The following is a 13,155-nucleotide window of genomic DNA, read 5'->3' on the forward strand; positions in this document are numbered from 1 at the left end:
ATATTCCGACATTCTTAAAATGCTAAAAGTATTGTTGCCATCAGGGATTTACGAAAAACTGAAAGAAAAGGAATGGGAGGTAGGAGATAAAAAGATTATTTGGACTGAATTAGAACCCCAGGTATAGGTCTTGGGAAGAAAGTTAAAGCACTACCAGGATTATTAGTACAGGTTTTGCCTAGATTATTGACAGTTAAAAAGGAAGACTGGGATGCAATCTCAGCCTGCAAACAGAAGCAAGACGAAGACACTAGTGATTTCTATTCGAGATTCGAGAAATGTTTCATTATTAATAGTGGCCTGAAAACAAGTAGCGAGTCATTCCCACATCTTTTTGTGACCAAACTAGTTGAGAATTCTTTACCTCAGGTTAAAAACAGAGTATTAAAAGTCGAAAGTACATGGCAAGCTAACACGCCTTCCCAAATGTTACAGATGTTACAGTACCACCAGAACAGAATTAGAGAGGAACACGATCATGAACAGAGACGCATGAAAGACACGAAAATGAAAGTACTAGTTGCCCAGTCTGTTCCAGCAGATGGTCAGAAGAGGGGTAACACGCAGAACACACAGATTAATCATTCTACAGGTCCTGTTAAAGGAAATTGCAATTATTGTAAGCAGCCAGGTCACTTTATAAGTGATTGTGCCGTTCTCAGACACAATATTGCTACAGGCAAAACGAAAGAAAGACCACGTCCGCCTAGACTAGAACACGTTCAACAGAATATTCCACAGAATCCGCAATCTCCACAACACGTACAGCAACAGACAGTTGCTGTACCCCAACCCCAACCCATTGCCGCCACACAACATGTCACGTCACAAATGTACCAGTATGCACAGTCAGATTACCCCGATTATCAGCAGTACACATGAAACAGCCTAGAGAGGGAGGTTGGCTTGCCCCTTATCGAGGTTCCTGTAGATCAAGATGGTCCCTATGTACATAGTCAGGTATTAGGGAAAGACAGAAAATTTTTGATTGACACTGGGGCGTGCAGAACTACCATTAGTCATGACGAGGTTCCAGGGGCACCCCTCTCAGGCTCACAGAATGTTTCCCTTGGATTTTCAGGAAAACCTATTGTTAACGAAGTATCACAGCCAGTTCCCCTTGCAGTTGGTCCGTTGTCCCGTACTACAGATTTATTGCTTACAAAATCATGTCCTGAAAACCTGCTTGGTATTAAAACACTGAAAGCTCTAGGGGCTGTTATATGTTATTCTCCGGAAGGAGTGAGATTGTTCCTACGTGACTTTAAGGGTCACTATGTGTTGAGAGATTTTGATGTCAGATTGAAAAATGTTCCACAGCATTTATGGGCGCAAGGTCCAACTGATGTAGGTTGTATGCACATTACTCCTATCGTGTCACACTCAAGCAAGGTGTTGTACTGCCCCGTATCCGACAATACAGATTGCCCCCCGAGGCTGTAGCAGCCTTGTTGAAAATTATTGACGAACTCATAGCCCAAGGAGTTGTTGTAGAAACTGACTCCAATGTATGTAATTCTCCAATCATTCCGATTCTTAAACGAACTGACCCAAATGCACCTCCAGTCTATCGGCTGGTGATCGATCTTCGAGAACTCAACAAATGCATAGTACCACAATACCCAGTGGTCCCAGATATATCATCACTACTGACTGCCATTGATTCCGAAGCAGCGTTCTTTACTGTAATTGACCTCAAGAACGCCTTTTTTAGTGTCCCCATCCATCCGGAAAGCCAATATTTATTCGGATTCTCATTAAATGGCCGAAGTTTTAAATTTGCACGTGCACCTCAAGGGTTCACGGAAAGTCCTAGTATTTACAGCCAAGCCCTGAAACGACAACTAGACAGTATTCACATGCCTACTGACACTGCTCTACTACAGTATGTTGATGATCTACTGATCACAGCACGGACCGAACGTGATTGCGAATGTGCTTCACTGACAGTCTTGTTTTTTCTTGCCGAAAAGGGGCACAAGGTGTCCCCTTCGAAGCTCCAATTCTGTGCCCAGCAAGTGGTATACCTAGGGCACTTGCTGTCCAAGAGGGGTAGACAGTTGACACCAGATCGTATCCAGTTGATTGCACATCTGCCACAACCCAAGACTCAAAAGGAAGTACGGGCCTTTATTGGCCTCACTTCGTACTGCAGACAATGGATTCCCCAGTATGCATTTCTAGCCAAACCACTTATACAGTTGACTACACAGGAGGCAGCGACTTCGACTGTCCTCCCTTGGACTCAGGAACATACACATGCTTTTAATGACTTGAAGAAAGCTTTATGTCAAGCACCAGTTTTAGCGACACCATGTTACAGCAAACCTTTTACACTTTTTGTCACCGAACGCGATGGCACAGCGTTGTCCGTTCTCACACAAGATCAAGCAGGACACCATAAGCCTTGTGCTTATTTTTCCAGTACATTGGATCCAGTAGCCCAGGCTCTGCCTGCGTGCTTAAAATCAGTTGCAGCAACAGCTCTAGCTATCAGACAAAGCGATTCAATAGTGTTAGGACATCCCTTGACAGTACAGGTTCCACATTCTGTGGAAGTACTTCTGAACCGAACCCAGACTCAGCACTTGACCATAGCACGACTAACAGGTTATGAACAGACATTGTTCCAGCCACACATAGAAATCAGACGCTGCAACATACTTAATCCTGCAACATTGTTGACCTCGAGTACAACAGATCCAGCACCACATGACTGTGTAGAAGTCATTAATACAATAACAAAGCCCCGACAAGACTTGACAGACATTGTATTGCCCGATCCAGACCTGACGCTTTACGTGGAGGGCTCATGTATGAGAACAAACACAGGAGAGTTAGTGGCCGCCTATGCAGTGACCACTGAAACTGAAGTTCTAGATACACATCGCATTGACACACTGTCTGCTCAGGCAGCAGAGCTCATAGCTCTGACCCAAGCCTGTATATTAGCCAAGAACAAGAAAGTAAACATATACACTGATTCACAATATGCATTCAGAGTCGTTCACGACTTCGGAGTCCTTTGGGAAGAGAGAGGTTTTTTAACTTCTCACGGTACCAAGATCCAACATGGTCCCCTTATCCAAGCCCTGTTAGAAGCAATACACTTGCCTACAGCTATAGCCATTATGAAATGCAAAGCACATACCAAAGTCACTGACAGAATTTCCCAGGGCAACGACCTGGCAGATCGTACAGCCAAACTCACAGCTCAGACAGATATTCCGACTGACATGACAAAGACTACACTGACACATTGCCTGACAGTTAAGGATCCCATTCTAGATGTACTCGACATACAGACACATGTTACACCTGATGAAATCAAGAAATGGACTGAACAAGGAGGGATCCATACAGACCAGGGATGGATGACGAAGGGAAGAGCCACATGGTTCCTCCCCGACTCAATGGTTCAAATCATCATTAACACAGCACATAGTCCAGCACACTTAGGAGAGAAAGCCATGTTAGACAGCTTACAGAATCTCTGGTACAACAAACATTTACGAGCAGCCGCAAAACAGAAAGTGCGTACTTGCATGATCTGTTGTCAGTTCAATCCCGGAAAAGGTGTCCCCGTGGAACAGGGTGGATTTCATCCTCCTGACCATCCTTTTGAAGTCCTCCAGATGGATTATATCCAGATGGACCGATGTCGAGGTTTTAAGTATGTCCTCGTAGTCGTATGTGCTCTTTCCCGATGGACAGAAGCATATCCAGTCCCAGATTACACTGCCCCGACTATTGCCAAACAGCTGGTTCGTGAATTTTTCCCGCGGTACGGTTTGCCCCGTGTCGTGCACTCTGATAATGGACAGCCATTCTCGTCCGAGCTTATGAAGCAGGTGTCACTCCTGTTAGGTTACCAATGGAAGTTCCACTGTGTCCGACATCCTGAAGCCGCAGGTCTCGTAGAGAGACACAATCAGACCCTGAAAACCCGTCTTGCAAAAATATGTACCGAGAAAGGTGTAGATTGGATAGTTGCCTTGCCAGTTGCACTCTTTTACATGTGAATGGTAGCTCATTCCAGGACAGGGCTATCCCCGTATGAGGTGGTCTTCGGTAGGCCTCCGAATATGTGGGGGACGCCTATGCCTCGTAGAATCACTGATGTTGACAGTTGTATGCTGACAGATTACCTGGCCTCCTTGATGTCTGCACTACAATCTTGTCGTTCACAGGTCGCGGCTGCCTTCCCGGACCACACCCAAGTAAAGCCACATGAAGTCCGCCCAGGTGATTTGGTACTCGTACGGAATTTCGACCGGAAGAGTCCGCTGGAACCCAGATGGAAGCAGCCCAAACTGGTTTTATTATCTACAAGAACTGCAGTGAAATTGGAGGGCAGGAAGGGCTGGGTGCACTCCAGCCATATAAAAAAAATTCACGGACTGTGTCCAGACCTGCCAATTAAGGACTGCCCACTTTCAGAGACTGATTCTAAACTCCCCCTGCTAGAGAAAACTCCCCAAGAGGAGTATCGTGCGAAGCTGAGGTCTAGTAAGTCAGACAGCGTTTAATTGTTTAAGTCCCCCTCGGGTGAAGCGGTTAGACAGGTTTCTGACATGTATAGAATAGACCCCAGTAGTCAGAGAGATAGGCGCAACGAGAAAAGGAAAAAGCACTGTAAAGTTTTGCATAGCCGATGCATAATTGCCTTGATCTCAATGTTTCTTCTGAGTCTTACGATAATCTGTATAAGTTTAATGTTACACGTTTTTTTCCCTCTTGATTCACATGTACATGTTTCCTCTAATGACACTATGGAGCACACTTTCAGCGATCTGCCTCCCCACGAGTTATCCTATCGATTAGCAATGCGCAATAATACATTCATTCGTATGTTACATCACACTCACCAGACCAGCAATGCCACCAATTGCTGGGTATGTGGCCGACTCCCTCCCTATCAGAAGTACAAGGGAGCTCTGCCTCTCTTTCCTTACCCGTTCACACATAATGGTTCGTGTGGTGCATGGTTTTCTTTAATGTCCTCCCTAGATAGTAGGTCCAAAGTTTCCCAAGGCAATTGGATATGGGGAAACCTGAATACAGTCATGAATAAAGCATGTTTCCCAGATGCAGACGGTCTCCCACAAAGGACAGGGACCGATCTAGAAAATGAAGTGTATGCATTAGGTAACTTCTCCCTCAACCTCATGATCCTGAACGTCCAGTCCGAGACTAATTCGAACTTGCCGTTCATTACAGTTTTGCCAGTGAAAGGTGAATTATGCGTCAGAAAGAATGGCTCAGTACATTTATGACACAGTGATTGTAATACTGTGGTCGAATTCAGTGACAAAGGAAAGTCTACTTTCAAAGCCTCTCGCCATTCTTATTTTATTTGTGGACATACAGCTTATGTTCATCTGCCCACTGATTGGGATGGGACGTGCTATATTGCGTTCCTATTGCCACCTATTTTCCTAGCCCCGCCTGATTATCACAGAAATCCACATCTCGTTCATGTACGACATAGAAGGGAAATCAAGATCCCAATTGTCGATCAGACTGAAACTACATTAGAACAATATATAGATTTCAATAAAGGATTCTTTCCATTCATAGGCACTGTCTCAAATAGTAAACTAATTCGAAAATTGACCAGAACATTAGAGGCAGTAGTGAATGAGACTGCTTCTGCTTTAGGTAACCTGACCGAGGAACAGTCTGCTATGAGACTTGTTGTTCTTCAAAATCGCCTTGTCCTTGACGTCATCTTGGCAGATAGGGGCGGGGCTTGTAGACTCATCGGATCCAGTTGTTGCGTGTTTATTCCAAATAACGCGCCATCTGTGTATAAGGCCATAACTCGGCTTCATGAAATAGCCCATCAGAATCCAGGCTCCTGGACTTGGTCCGGTTGGTTCTGGAGTGTGATATCCGCCTGGGGATGGAAATTGTTATCGTTCCTAGGAATAATATTGGCCATAGTATTCAGTTGTTGTCTCTGTCTGCAATGTGGGCCAGCGATTTGCGGCTTGTGCACCACAGCTTGTATTCCCCATCCAAGTACACGTTCCCGCTCCCGAATAAAGAAAGATGAACAAATGATGCTTTATGAACAGATAGATGGTCTCATGAATATGGACATATCCTGAAGGGTGTAGTAGGGTCCAAGGAGGGAATGAGGTAATAGAACTTTTCAGGTAGCTAATGTGTACCCCCACTCGCACCCTATCCATGCACCCATGTTCCATGTATGTCGTGTAGCTTCTGTTCTATACATGCTAGAGAGACGCAAATACATTTGCGTCCATCCTTAACATGTTAGCTATCCAACCATACCAAGAAATCCCGTTAATTATGTTCTTAGGCATACGGTGCCACCGTCTTTATATGGTGCACTTCTGAAATTCGCCCACGTTTTCTCCATGTTTTCCTGGCCCAGTCAAGCTAGGCCCTTAAACGAGGCCTCTCTGCCCCATCTCTCCTGTCTCCAAAAGCTGCACGCATCCCTGACCCTTGCCTTACTTCCTGCCAGCGCAGCGGTGCCCGGCTCGGCCTGGACTGCCTGCCAAATTCATGTTTTGCCTACAGGTATCTGCTCAGCCTCCTCCAAAACACATTCCAGTCTAGTGAAATGGGTAAACATATTCCCGGCTGCAGAGCAAAGGGCCCGGCCTTCCTGTCCTCCTTGCAAGTGATTTACTGAACCCGTTACCATGGTAGGCCTATGGCTCCGCGCATTGCACCAAGACACGTATGCATGCACTACCTTTCAGTACTGAATGGCCCCTGCCCGAGAGACCTTTTACTCCAGACATTACATCCACCAAACATCAGATACCAGATATGCTATAGGTACAGGTTGCCCTGACACTCCAGACACCAGTCTCCTTCACTAGTGCTAAAGTAAAAGCCCCCAGTTTCACGTCATACTAGTTGCGCGTGCATACAGGGGAGGGGTTTCTGCTGATTCTGCAACTCTTCTCTATGCACCCACCCACATGTGACGTATCTTGTGACGTTTCTCTGACCTGTACAGTGCACGCCCATGTGTACGCCTCTTTTCACGCCTCCTCTTACGCACATGTGTTCTTATCTCTCTCTTTTCACCTGTTTCGCCTACTGTATTGGATTCAATTGTAAAGTATTACTATATATAATGTGTAATGTTAATAAAACGTTGACTGTCCCTTCCTGAACCTTAGAGGTGACGGAACATGATGCTCCATCCTTGAGGATAATTCCATTAAAGCCCGTATGACTCAGATACCACGGACTCTGCCTCTCATTTAAATGAGCTGTCTTGTATTGATAATTATACGGAAAAATGCATAGGTAAAATATATTTACCACAGTAGGACACCGTCTTTCCTGGTATGTTTAATCCATGGTCGTTGTATTGCTTGACACGAATGTTGCCCCAGAAGTACCAGGAAGGTGATGCTCTTTCCCTGTCTCCCCTAACCGGTTCACCACCTGCCAGAATTAGATCACTGCACAGGAATAGTGATGCCCGTCAAGGGAACACAGGGAGACAAAACAAGGAAAGTGGGGGAAAAAAGAATATACAGATGTCGTCTTTACACCTGGAGGATTAACTGATTTTTCCTGGAACCATACAACATCTGGAATCCAGCTTCCTAAGTGGATGTAAAGGACATAGGTTAGTGCAGGAATACTAAGTTTACCTAATAAGTGCAATGATAGAGAGAACTGGTACCTACAGGATGTTTGGATGTGAAAAGCAGTGAACTTGTAGAATATGAAGGGAATGGTATCCAGGAACTGTAACCTCTGTCTCCTGTGCAATATATAACAAGGTGAATAACCGGTCTCAATCTTCTGCAGGAATATGTGTCACTAATTGCTCCTGCCTACCTGTGTTTTGTCATGAAGGGAGCCTCAAAGCCTGGAACTAGAATCAATACTCCTCTAGTTCCAGGTAACAAGGTTTCAGAGCCGGGACTAGTATCAATGCTCCACCAGTCCCGGTCAGACATCAAGTAAAAAGACACACAGTCTATCAATGCCTATTCTCCTCCACACGCCGTGTGGAAAATACCAAACAAATTAAACTTAAAAAAACAGCTACACTACTCCCTTGCAATCAGGGAAAAACTTCGAGACTCCACTGACGAAAATAACAGAAACGCGTGTAATAGCATAAACACGCTTCCTAAATAAAGAGCAAACAATGCGCTAAAGCAGAATCCAATAAGGGACGACAGTACCTTACTAAAGAAGTACCGACGCCCGGCGAAGACCCGACGGATCCCGCAGCTCGCCACCACCGTGACCCGGAAACGCAACACAGGAACAACCCCAATACCGGAACGGAACGCGAAGCGTTTTCTGCAGGGAAGGGGGGGTGGTTAAATGACGAGTCGGGTCTTTCTGCGCATGCGTGTCTCTGCGCGCATGCGCCGTATACTTGCCAACCACCAGGGGCTGACGCTTGCCAACCACGCGTTGGTTTGCAGGCACGACAGTCGTTGACATGGTGGCCACCCTGTCTTGGAGAAACACCTGTTCCTTGCCAGGAAGTAAGGAATCTTGGGGTATGGTTGGATGCTGACCTTGCCTTTGGCCCTCAGATTGGCCGGGTGGTGGGGGCATGCTTCGGAGTTTTAAAAACCCTGAGGAAGGTCTTGGACCTTCTGCCCATTACAGCTCGTAGGACGCTGGTGCATGCCCTAGTCACCTCACGCCTAGACTACGGCAATTTGCTGTATCTGGGGGCCACAGGAAGGGTCTTCAATCGCCTCCAAGTGCTGCAAAATGCAGCTGCTTGCCTAATTCTGAGGCTCCCCAGGAGATCCTCTTCAAAGACAGCGCTCCAGGCCCTGCACTGGCTCCCTGTCAGGAGTAGGGTGGAGTTCAAGGCTCTTTCTATGTGCCACCGCATCCTGGGCGGCAAAGCCCTAGCCCCGTTACAGAGTCTGGTTTCCCGGTATGAGCCTACAAGGAATCTGCGCTCCTCCTGTGCAGGGCTACTGAAAATCCCTAAAATAAAGAAAGCACGAATGGGGGTTAGGTCTTTCAGATATTTGGCTGCTAAGCAGTGGAATGACTTACCATTAGAGCTACGTCTGGAGCCTTCAGAATCCATGTTCAGAAGGAAACTCAAGACTCACCTATTTGGAAGATAGGCGGATGTGATGGCTGCTTGGACTGTTTACCCCACTTACCATAGCGCGGGGACACGCCGGTGCGCGTAAACCAGGTGCTCTATAAATTTCCCTAATAATAATAATAATATTATTTCATTATACGCGATGGGGCCCACTCCATGTTTCACGTAGAGCTCATAGGTCGGAGTTCCAATCGGAGGAACCAGACATGAATCCTCCAATCGGGAATCCCTAGTACAACCAAAATCAAATATCTTTCCAAGTCTGCTAAGACCAGGCATCTTGGCTCACTAGTCTAGCTTCAAACTTCAAGGGAAATCTTAAAACGCTAGTCTCGTGAATACACGAGTCCCTCGGCTTTGGGGCCTGCAGGTACCAAATCAAAGCGATCCCGAAGGATACCCAAACAAAACTAAGGACTGGGAGATGTTCCACTCATACTTAACTGAAATGTCGATGGCGTCACCAGAAGACCCGTCTATTGTCTCGCTCTACAAATCGTCTAACGGCTCCAAGACAGGGCGACAGTCAGGGCAGCAGTCCTTCGTAGCCGTCGAAAAGCGGGGAACCTCGCAGCAAAGACTTTCGGACCACGACGACATACAGGGGTCGATGAAGTGGCAGGCCTTCCTCCAGAATTTCCACACGAAGCTCCTCACGATCTTCGGGCTTGGACCGGTACCGCTGAAGTCACCCCACGTTGAGCGCCAACTGAAGAACCGGATTTTAGAACCCAGTGGCGCCAGGGATAACGCCCGATGTCTTCGGATTCCCCTGCCTCGGCAAACAGAGACACGGGACACTTCTTGATGACGTCAAAGACCACGTTTATTGGCTGCAACCAGGAACAGAGGTCTACGAAGCACAACACGGGTGGTTCTCTAGAGTCTGCACAAATTCAAGGAGCGGAGCATCGTCTTTTATGCCAAAAATCACATTCCTGGCTAGCATCAATTACATACAAACTGACCAATGAAATGGTGACATTTCAAACATAACGCATGACGACAATCCCATTCTCCGTTGTCCAGCCCACCAGAAATGACCAAGCAAATTCCAATATTCCTGTTCGATCAGGCCGGACAGACCCATCATAAAGACCTTAACCCAAATCAATGATTAAGCCATAAAGGAAGGAACAGAAGCAGATGAGAAGCAAGATAGAAGGGTGTGCGCATGTACCATAAACTCAGCAATGTCCTGCTCTTTGATCTTTATCTGACCAGCTGCTTAACAAGGAACTGGCTCAGCGAGGTCACCCTCGGGCAAGGGACTCAGTTCGGCCAGGTCACACAAAAGTCAACTAAGGTGTACGTGTCCCAAGGACTCGTTCTGCCATAGTCATCGGCCTATGTGAGGACAACCACACAAAATGGCTGCCGCACACAAAATGGAATCCGAGGGTTCAAACAAAATCCCTGAATACGTAGTGTTCTCATTGATCGGTTACGACGAAAACACTCGTACACACCGCACTCGTGATTTGCGGTCCGCTGATACCAAAATCGTCTATACCCGACGACCTTCATTGAACGCGTTCAGAATCTATGAACCACAGAACATAAGGTTCGTAAGTGGTTCACCTCAGTAGGTGCAAGCAAGTACTTGTTGTTGTAAAGATCTCTAGACCCGAGACATGGCCCGGGTTTCGGGATATCTTCCCTCAGTAGAGAACGTAGTATGGGTGGAAAAGAAGGCCGCCAAGCAACCGTCACAGGCCTCGATGCCCAACTGGCACGCAGGTGCGTCGTCCAGAAGCTCATCAGCTTAAAGGTTCAAGGGAGCCCATTTGTAGAAACAACCGCAATGGACCACACACCGTTAGCCCCTCCTCCGGTCGCCCCCAAGGATTCTGGTACATAAGGTTCGTAAGTGGTTCACCTCAGTAGGTGCAAGTATGTACTTGTTGTTGTGAAGATCTCTAGACCCGAGACATGGCCCGGGTTTCGGAATATCTTCCCTCATCAGTAGAGAACGTAGTTGGGGTGGAAAAGAAGGCCGCCAAGCAACCGTCACAGGCCTCGATGCCCAACCGGCACGCAGGTGCGTCGTCCAGAAGCTCGTCAGCTTAAAGGCTCAAGGGAGCCAATTTGTAAAAACAACTGCAATGGACCGCACACCGCTATCCCCTCCTCCGGATCGCCCGTAAGGATTCTGGTACATTAGGTTTGTAAGTGGTTCACCTCAGTAGGTGCAAGTAAGTACTTGTTGTTGTGAAGATCTCTAGACCCGAGACATGGCCCGGGTTTCGGGATATCTTTCCTCATCAGTAAAGAACGTAGTTGGGGTGGAAAAGAAGGTGTGACATGCATCAGCGTTTAAAGGAGAAGGTCTTGCCAGGTTGGAGCAGGCTAAGAAGACTGGTGGTGGGACCTCCACTGCCACCGCTTCAACACCACTCAAAGAAATGGTTGAGGGGACCCTTCTTCCGGAGAGTGTTTTGAGTGTGGCAGACCTGGACAGCTCGGACCCCCCGGAATCACGACAAGGTAAGAAGCATGCCATCACACCCCTGATACCTCCCCCACACACCCAGGAGAGACCCAGGAGCACAACAAAACTATAAGTCCAGTGAAGGTACACTAGCACACACAGCAATGCATTATGGGAGATGTAGTCACATGCACCTAACAGTGGAACATTGACACCCAGCCAGTCTCAACCAGTATGTGCGCATCCTGATAGGCAAAATACAGACAGACAGGACCCTTGTAACTCCAAACAGTGAAATTTAATGCATGACAAATGCAAGTCAGGACAAAACATTAATGTGTGCATTTACGTCCACAGCACCAGCAAAAACACAGGGAACAATCAGTGGAGGCGAGGCTGAATCCCTCAACCCAGATGCGACAGGGCTTGATTAGGGTCCAGCCATAGATTGCCTTGCGGGACAGATTGATCGATGGATAGTGCTCTCAGTAAGATGGTGGTTTTACCACAGATTTTATATTTGTTCTTTAACATTCCAATTCCGCTCACGGTCACCTTTTTTAACACCCTTCTTGGCATGCTAATGCGGCTGGTCTGGGCAGGTGGACAGGCATGAGTCAGGTGGCAGACACTTACCTAGCTATTGTACGGGTGGCTTCGGAGTACCCAGCTTTTATCTATACTATATAGTCTATTTGGTAGTACAAACACATTCTTTTTTTGGTAACACCCAGATGCGCGATTACAATTTCTGCAGCCCAAATACATTCAGGCCCACCCTTATCCCCTTTTCACGATTCTCCCACTTGGGCGCGAGGACTCCAGCTGTGTTCCATACATTGCAAACTACATGCTGGGCTTGGGGATGCCTCCGCAAATATTTAAAGAGTGATCACTTGTCCTCTCCACACCTGCCAATTCTGGATAATCCATGGCTGCCTCCTACCACTGAAGCTTTAACACATCACACACTCAACCGCTGACAACTTTGAACCATGGGGGACATGTTCAGGGACGGACAAAAAAGGTAAGAAGCAGGCCATCAAAGAATATAAATTGCAATGAGTAGGAGATCTCCTAAGGGGGCTGCAACGCCCTGAGCGGGCCACTTAGAATGATAACAATGGTTCATGCATTTATATGTAACTGCCTTCAAGTAGGACTAGGACAGCAATTATTACACCAGCTATAAAAAGGAAGCAAGAGAAATCTTGTCACATCTTCCTTGAAATGTTCATGGATCTTTGCCCAGTAAGTCTGCACCATAAGCCTAACATTTGTTTTTCTGATAAACGTATAACCGCAAGCAACGAATGAACATTTCCCAGGGGAAGAGCCTCTGTTCGATTTGTGGCATTCCCAAAAGTCGGCCGCGTCCCCGGGTGTATCGAAAATAGTAATCTTTACAATAAGCTGGATATGAAGGCGCACTGGGTACAGCATGGCGTAAAGAACATGTTTACCCTTCAAAATTAGCTTAATATCCTGGAATTTGCACCTGGCCTCTTGTACTACTAGCGTAAAGTCCGGGTAAAGTGACAACATCCCCTGAAACTGCAGGTTTTCTATGACACAGGCCTTGCGCAGGGTGACGTCCTGATCATGATAGTTGAGCAATTGTGCTATGATA

The sequence above is a fragment of the Lissotriton vulgaris genome, chromosome 3_1 (genome assembly GCF_964263255.1).
Source record: "Lissotriton vulgaris chromosome 3_1, aLisVul1.2, whole genome shotgun sequence".
Taxonomy (NCBI): Eukaryota; Metazoa; Chordata; class Amphibia; order Caudata; family Salamandridae; genus Lissotriton; species Lissotriton vulgaris.